We start from the raw sequence: 7,954 nt of genomic DNA, 5'->3' as shown, positions 1-7,954 counted from the left end.
TAAATGACGAGTTAATGGGTGCAGCACACCAACATGGCGCATGGATACATATGTAACAAACCTGCACATTGTGCACATGTACCCTAAAACTTAAAGTACAATAAAAAAAAATTATCAAGGAATACATTTAGACTGTGAGCATCAGAAAAAAACACCTGAAGATATTGAGCCTATGTCCATGGGTAATGACAGACGAGTGTGACATGAGCTTCAGAGTGAATAGATCCTTATCCTTTTAGCAGCTCTCAATTGCAAATTTTCTGGGGCAGATCCCAGGAAGGTACCTGCTGGCTCTAAAGCAAACTCTTCTACAGGGATGCGAAAGCATGTAGCATTTGGTAATCAATCATTGAGTGAATTACCTTAGCTTTCTATATTACCTGGATTCGTGGATTTGTCTCCATCTCCAGCCCCTTCCCTTTCTGATCACAGCTATTAGGGGCCTATAGTGCATCAGGCATGGATCCATGTTAGAAAATTGTCCCAAGGATAACCAGGACCTGCTGGAGCACAGGTATGCGGGGACCTCAGTAACAAGGGCCAGGGGACTGCAGCAGTCCTCCAGTCAGTTAGGCACTGGTGCTCAGTGGAAAATCTAGGAAGAACCCCAGGTCAACAAAATGGAGGTCAGGACATGTGGCAGTAAAAGGGTCATATTCCTTAGATGTGAATCATTTGGAGTGTTGAGCACCAGAGAGTAATTCTTAGAAACTTCTGAAACATCTCTTGAATACTGCTGATTGGACTAGAAATCTGCTCAGGTAAATGAATGTCAGTTAGTACAGTGCTAGGGAGCTGGAGAGTGAAGCTAGGGGACGATGCTGGAGCGCCAAGGATTAGATCAGAGACCATGAACCACGTGATCTCTGGCTTGTGGATGAGCAGTTGGGTCTTCCTTTCATAAGGCACTGCGGTAAGTAGACCTTGATCTGAATCCTGGCTTAACAAATGGTGTGTTGTGAAATATTTGCTAAATAATCTCTATATTAAGCTTTACATATTTTATTGGTGAATTGAGGGCAACTGAATTGGCTTAGGCTGGGTTTCTCAGAAAGCATAACCTCAAAGAAAGGCTCATTTATAACATTATCTATCTTTTGAAATCAGGAGTCAGTACAGGAGCCAAGCTGTGGGGGAGAAAAAGCCAATGCCAAGATACATTGGAGTCAAGTCACTGGTTCCTTGAGCATATCAGGACCTCCCATTCAAGAAGGTAAATGGGGAAGCATTGATGCATTGATTAACCTATGGTTCTGCTCAGGCTTTGCTATGATCTGAAGATTTATGTTTCCCCAAAATCATTTCTGGAGATCTTAACCCCTGAGGTTATGGTATGAAGAGGTGGAGCCTTTGGAATGCAGTTAGGTCATAAGGGTTCCACCTTCCTGAATGAGATCAGTGCCCTTACAAAAGAGGCTTGATGAAAACTGCTTTTCCTGCCATGTGAGGACACACAGAAGGCACCATCTATGAGGAACAGACTATCACTAGACACCAAATCTACTGATGCCTTGTTCTTGAATGTTCTGTCCTCCAGAACTATCTGCAATATATTTTTGTTGTGTATAAGTTGCCTGGTCTGAGGTATTTTGCTGTACCAGCAAGAATGGAGTAAGGCAGTCTGTGATAACAGAATACCATAGACTGAGTGGCTTAAACAACAAGTGTTTATTTCTTATGGTTCTGGAGGCTGAGAAGTTCAAGATCAAAGTGCTGGCCAATTTGATTTCTGGTGAGGGCCCTTTTCCTGGCTTGCAGGTGGTAGTCTTTTTGTTGTGTCTGTCAGGCCTCTGAGCCCAAGCTAAGCCATCATATCCCCTGTGACCTACAGGTACACATCCAGATGGCCTGTTCCTGCCTTAACTGATGACATTATCTTGTGAAATTCCTTCTCCTGGCTCATCCTGGCTCAAAAGCTCCCCTACAGAGCACCTTGTGACCCCCACTCCTGCCTGCCAGAGAACCCCCCCTTTTTCCTTTACCTACCCAAATCCTATAAAACGCCCCCCCCCATCTCCCTTCACTGACTCTCTTTTCGGACTCAGCCCGCCTGCACCCAGGTGAAATAAACAGCTTTATTGCTCACACAAAGCCTGTTTGGTGGTCTCTTTACATGGACTTGAGTGAAATTTGGTGCCATGACTCAGATTGGGGGACCTCCCTTGGGAGATCAATCCCCTGTCCTCCTGCTCTTTGCTCCGTGAGAAAGATCCACCTATGACCTCAGGTTCTCAGACCGACCAGCCCAAGAAACATCTCACCAACTTCAAATCCAGTAAGCCACCTCTTTTTACTCTCTACTCCAACCTCTCTCACTATCCCTCAACCTCTTTCTCCTTTCAATCTTGGTGCCACACTTCAATCTCTCCCTTCTCTTTATTTCAGTTCCTTTCATTTTCTGGTAGAGACAAAGGAGACACGTTTTATCCATGGACCCCCTTCCCTTGGTGTTTAATCATTGCAGAGACACCTCTCTGATTATTCACCTAGGTTTCAGAGGTGTCAGACCACACAGGGACACCTGCCTTGGTCCTTCACCCTTAGCAGCAAGTCCTGCTTTTCTGGGGGAGGGACAAGAACCCCAAACCCTTCTCTCCGTGTCTTTACCCCTTCTCCACTTTTCTAGAGGAAGGGCAAGAACCTCTCAACCCCTTCTTCTTCACCCTAAGCGACAAGTCCTGCTTTTCTGGGGGAGGGGCAGGAACCCCGGCCTCTTGCCTCTGTGCTCTGATCCCTTATTTCCATGCCCCGACCTCTTATCTCTGTGCCCCGATCCCTTATTTCCATGCTCCAACCTCCTATCTCTGTGCCCCGATCCCTTATTTCCACGCCCCAACCTCATCTCTGTGCCCCGATCCCTTATTTCCATGCCCCAACCCCTTCTCTGCTTTTCTGGAGGGCAAGAACCCCCCACCCCTTCTCTGTGTCTCTACTCTCTTTTTTCTGGGCTTGCCTCCTTCACTATGGCCAAGCTTCCACCTTCCATTTCTCCTTCTTCTCCCTTAGCCTCTGTTCTTAAAGAACTTAAAACCTCTTCAACTCTCACCTGACCTAAAATCTAAGCATATTATTTTCTTCTGCAATGCTGCTTGATCCCAGTACAAACTCGACAGTAGTTCCAAATAGCTGGAAAATGGCACTTTCAATTTTTCCATGCTATAAGATCTAAATAGTTCTTGTCGTAAAATTGGCAAACAGTCTGAGGTGCCTGACGTCCAGGAATTCTTTTACACATCGGTCCCTCCCTAGTCTCTGTTCCTAAAGCATCTCATCCCAAATCTTCCTTCTTTCCCTCCCACCTGTCCCCTCAGTCACAACCCCAAGTATGGGCAGTCTTTCTAATCTTCCTTTTCTATAGACTCATTTGACCTCTCCCCTCCTTGACAGGCCTAGCTAGGTCCCAATTCTTCCTCAGCCTCTGCTCCTCCACCCTATAATCCTTTTATCATCTCCCCTCCTCATGCCCCATCTAGCTTACAGTTTCTTTCTGGGACTAGCCCTCCCCCACCTGCCCAGCAATTTACTCTTAAAAAGGTGGCCGTAGCTAAAGGCATAGTCAAGGTTAATGCTCCTTTTTCTTTATCACAAATCAGATACTATTTAGGCTCTTTTTCATCAAATATAAAAATCCAGCCCAGTTCATGGCTCATTTGGCAGCAACCCTGAGATGCTTTACAGCCCTAGACCCTAAAAGGTCAAAAGGCTGTCTTATTCTCAATATACATTTTATTACCCAATCTGTTCCCGACGTTAAATAAAACTCCAAAAATTAAATTCCGGCCCTGAAACCCCACAACAGGACTTAATTAACCTCGCCTTCAAGGTGTACAATAATAGAGTAGAGGCAGCCAAGTAGCAACATATTTCTAACTTGCAATTCCTTGCCTCCACTGTGAGACAAACCCCAGCCACATCTCCAGCACACAAGAACTTCCAAACGCCTAAACCACAGTGGCCAGGCGTTCCTCCAGAACCGCCTCCCCCAGGAGCTTGCTACAAGTGCCAGAAATCTGGCCACCAGGCCAAGGAATGCCTGCAGCCCGGGGTTCCTCCTAAACCATGTCCCATCTGTGCAGGACCCCTCTAGAAATTGGACTGTTCAACTCACCTGGCAGCCACTACCAGAGCCCCTGGAACTCTGGCCCAAGGCTGTCTGACTGACTCCTTCCCAGATCTTCTTGGCTTAGCGGCTGAAGACTGACGCTGCCCGATCTCCTCGGAAGCCCTGTAGACCATCATGGACACTGAGCTTTAGGTAACTCTCACAGTGGAGGGTAAGTCCGTCCCCTTTTTTATCAATATGGAGGCTACCCACTCCACATTACCTTCTTTTCAAGGGCCTGTTTCCCTTGCCTCCATAACTGTTGTGGGTGTTGACAGTCAGGCTTCTAAACCTCTTAAAACTCCCCAACTCTGGTGCCAACTTAGACAATACTCTTTTAAGCACTCCTTTTTAGTTATCCCCACCTTCCCAGTTCCCTTATTAGGCCGAGACACTTTAACTAAATTATCTGCTTCCCTGACTATTCCTGGACTACAGCTACATCTCATTGCTGCCCTTCTTCCCAATCCAAAGCCTCCTTTGTGTCCTCCTCTTGTATCCCCCCACCTTAACCCACAAGTATAAGATACCTCTACTCCCTCCTTGGTGACTGATCATGCACCCCTTACCATCTCATTAAAACCTAATCACCCTTACCCTGCTCAATGCCAATATCCCATATCCCACAGCATGCATTGAAAGAGTTAAAGCCTGTTATCACTGGCCTGCTACAGCATGGCCTTTTAAAGCCTATAAACTCTCCTTACAATTCCCCCATTTTACCTGTCCCAAAACCAGACAAGCCTTACAAGTTAGTTCAGGATCTATGCCTTATCAATCAAATTGTTTTGCCTATCCACCCCATGGTGCCAAACCCATATACTTTCCTATCCTCAATACCTCCCTCCACAATCCATTATTCTGTTCTGGATCTCAAACATGCTTTCTTTACTATTCCTTTGCACCCTTCCGCCCAGCCTCTCTTCGCTTTCACTTGGACTGACCCTGACACCCATCAGGCTCAGCAAATTACCTGGACTGTACTTCTGCAAAGCTTCACAGACAGCCTCCGTTACTTCAGTCAAGCCCAAATTTCTTCCTCATCTGTTACCTATCTCAGCATAATTCTCATAAAAACAAATGTGCTCTCCCTGCTTAACATGTCCGGCTAATCTCCCAAACCCCAATCCCTTCTACAAAGCAAAAACTCCTTTCCTTCCTGGGCATAGTTAGATACTTTCACCTTTGGATACCTGGTTTTGTCATCCTAACAAAACCATCATATAAACCTACAAAAGGAAACCTAGCTGACCCCATAGATCCTAAATCCTTTCCCCACTCCTCTTTCCATTCCTTGAAGACAGCTTTAGAGACTGCCCCCACCCTAGCTCTCCCTGACTCATCCCAACACTTTTCATTACAGACAGCAGAAGTGCAGGGCTGTGCAGTCGGAAGTCTTCCACTAGGACCAGAATCACTTCCTGTAGCCTTTTTGTCCAAACAACTTGACCTTACTGTTTTAGGCTGGCCATCATATCTCTGTGCAGCGGCTACTGCCACCCTAATACTTTTAGAGGCCCTTAAAATCACAAACTATGCTCAACTCACTCTCTACAGCTCTCATAATTTCCAAAATCTATTTTCTTCCTCCCACCTCATGCATATACTTTCTGCTCCCCGGCTCTTTCAGCTGTACTCACTCTTTGTTGAGTCTCCCACAGTTACCACTGTTCCTGGACCTGACTTCAACCTGGCCTCCCACATTATTCTTGATAACACACCTGACCCTCATGACTGCATCTCTGTGGTCCACCTGACGTTCACCCCATTTTTCCACATTTCCTTCTTCCCTGTTTCTCATCCTGATCACACTTCGTTTATTGATGGCAGTTCCACCAGGCCTAATCGCCACACACCAGCAAAGGCAGGCTATGCTATAGTACAAGCCACTAACCTGCCTCTTGGAACCTCTCATTTCCTTTCCATTGTGGAAATCTATCCTCAAGGAAATAATTTCTCAGTGTTCCATCTGTTATCCTACTACTCCTCAGGGATTATTCAGGCCCCCTACCTTGCCTACACATCAAGCTCAGGGATTTGCCCCCACCCAGGACTGGCAGATTTGCTATTCTACTACTTCTCAGGGATTATTCAGGCCCCCTCCCTTCCCTTCACATCAAGCTCAGGGATTTGCCCCATCCCAGGACTAGCAAATTAGCTTTACTCAACATGCCCCGAGTCAGGAAGCTAAAATACCTCTTGGTCTAGGTAGACACTTTCACTGGATAGGTACAGGCATTTCCCACAGGGTCTGAGAGGGCCACCACGGTCATTTCTTCCCTTCTGTCAACATAATTCCTCTGTTTGGCCTTCCCACCTCTATACAGTCCGATAGCAAACTGACCTTTATTAGTCAAATCAGCCAAGCATTTTTTCAGGCTCTTAGTATTCAGTGAAACCTTTATATCCCTTATAGTCCTCAGTATTCAGGAAAGGTAGAACAGACTGATAGTCTTTTAAACACACACCTCACCAAGCTCAGCCACCAACTTAAAAAGGAGTGGACAATACTTTTACCACTTTCCCTTCTCAGAATTCAGGCCTGTCCTCGGAATGCTACAGGGTACAGCCCATTTGAGCTCCTGTATAGACGCCCCTTTTTATTAGGCCCCAGTCTTATTCCAGACACCAGACCAACTTGGACTGTGCCCCAAAAAACTTGTCATCCCTACTATCTTCTGTCTAGTCATGCTCCTATTCACCGTTCTCAACTACTCATACATGCCCTGCTCTTGTTTACACTGCCGGTTTACACTGTTTCTCCAAGCCATCACAGCTGATATCTCCTGGTGCTATCCCCAAACCACCACTCTTAACTCTTGAAGTAAATAAATAATCTTTGCTGGCAGGACTATGCTGAACCTCCTTAGGTACTCTCTAATTAGATGTCCTGGGTCCTCCCAATTCTTAGTCCTTTAATACCTGTTTTTCTCCTTCTCTTATTCTGTTTAGTTTTTCAATTCATACAAAACTGTATCTAGGCCATTACCAATAATTGTAAATGACAAATGTTTCTTCTAACAACCCCACAATATCACCCCTTATCACAAAACCTTCCTTCAGCTTAATCTGTCCCACTCTTGGTTCTCACGCCACCCCTAATCCCCCTGGAAGCAGCCCTGAGAAACATCACCCATTATGTCTCCATACCACCCCCCCAAAATTTTCACCATCCCAACACTTTACCACTATTTCATTTTATATTTCTTATTAATATCAGAAGACAGGAATGTCAGGCCTCTGAGCCCAAGCTAAGCCATCATATCCCCTGTGACCTGCAGGTACACATCCAGATGGCTGGTTCCTGCCTTAACTGATGACATTCCACCTCAAAAGAAGTGAAAATGGCCTGTTCCTGCCTTAACTGATGACATTATCTTGTGAAATTCCTTCTCCTGGCTCATCCTGGCTCAAAAGCTCCCCTACTGAGCACCTTGTGACCCTCACTCCTGCCTGCCAGAAAACAACCCCCCTTTTTCCTTTACCTACCTGAATCCTATAAAACGGCCTCACCCCTATCTCCCTTCGCTGATTCTTTTCGGACTCAGCCTGCCTGCACCCAGGTGAAATAAAAAGCTTTATTGCTCACACAAAGCCTGTTTGGTGGTCTCTTCACAGGGGCGCGAGTGAAAGTGTCCTCACATGGCAGAAAGAGAAAGAAAGAGGGCTCATGAGTGCCCTGCCCTCATGGCTTCATCTAAACATAATTACCTCAGAGGACTCTGCCTTCAAATACCATCGCATTGGAGGTTAGGGCTTCAACATATAAATTTGGGAGGACATTCAGTTCATGAACTCCCATTTATTGTTTTGTTTTGTTTTGTTTTGTTTTGAGACAGTCTCACTCTGTTA

At 45.8% G+C, this 7,954-nt stretch overlaps 1 pseudogene; it reads left to right on the top strand.

Moving 5' to 3' along the window:
• LOC131384168 (uncharacterized) overlaps window positions 1–7,568 on the top strand; it is a 266,466-nt pseudogene extending 258,898 nt beyond the window's left edge.
• Window positions 7,569–7,954: the final 386 nt, after the last annotated feature.

Source organism: Hylobates moloch, unplaced genomic scaffold (genome assembly GCF_009828535.3).
Source record: "Hylobates moloch isolate HMO894 unplaced genomic scaffold, HMol_V3 SCAFFOLD_9, whole genome shotgun sequence".
Classification (NCBI taxonomy): domain Eukaryota; kingdom Metazoa; phylum Chordata; class Mammalia; order Primates; family Hylobatidae; genus Hylobates; species Hylobates moloch.
The sequence above is the reverse complement of the archived record's forward strand: the minus strand, read 5'-3'. Positions and strand labels throughout refer to the sequence as shown.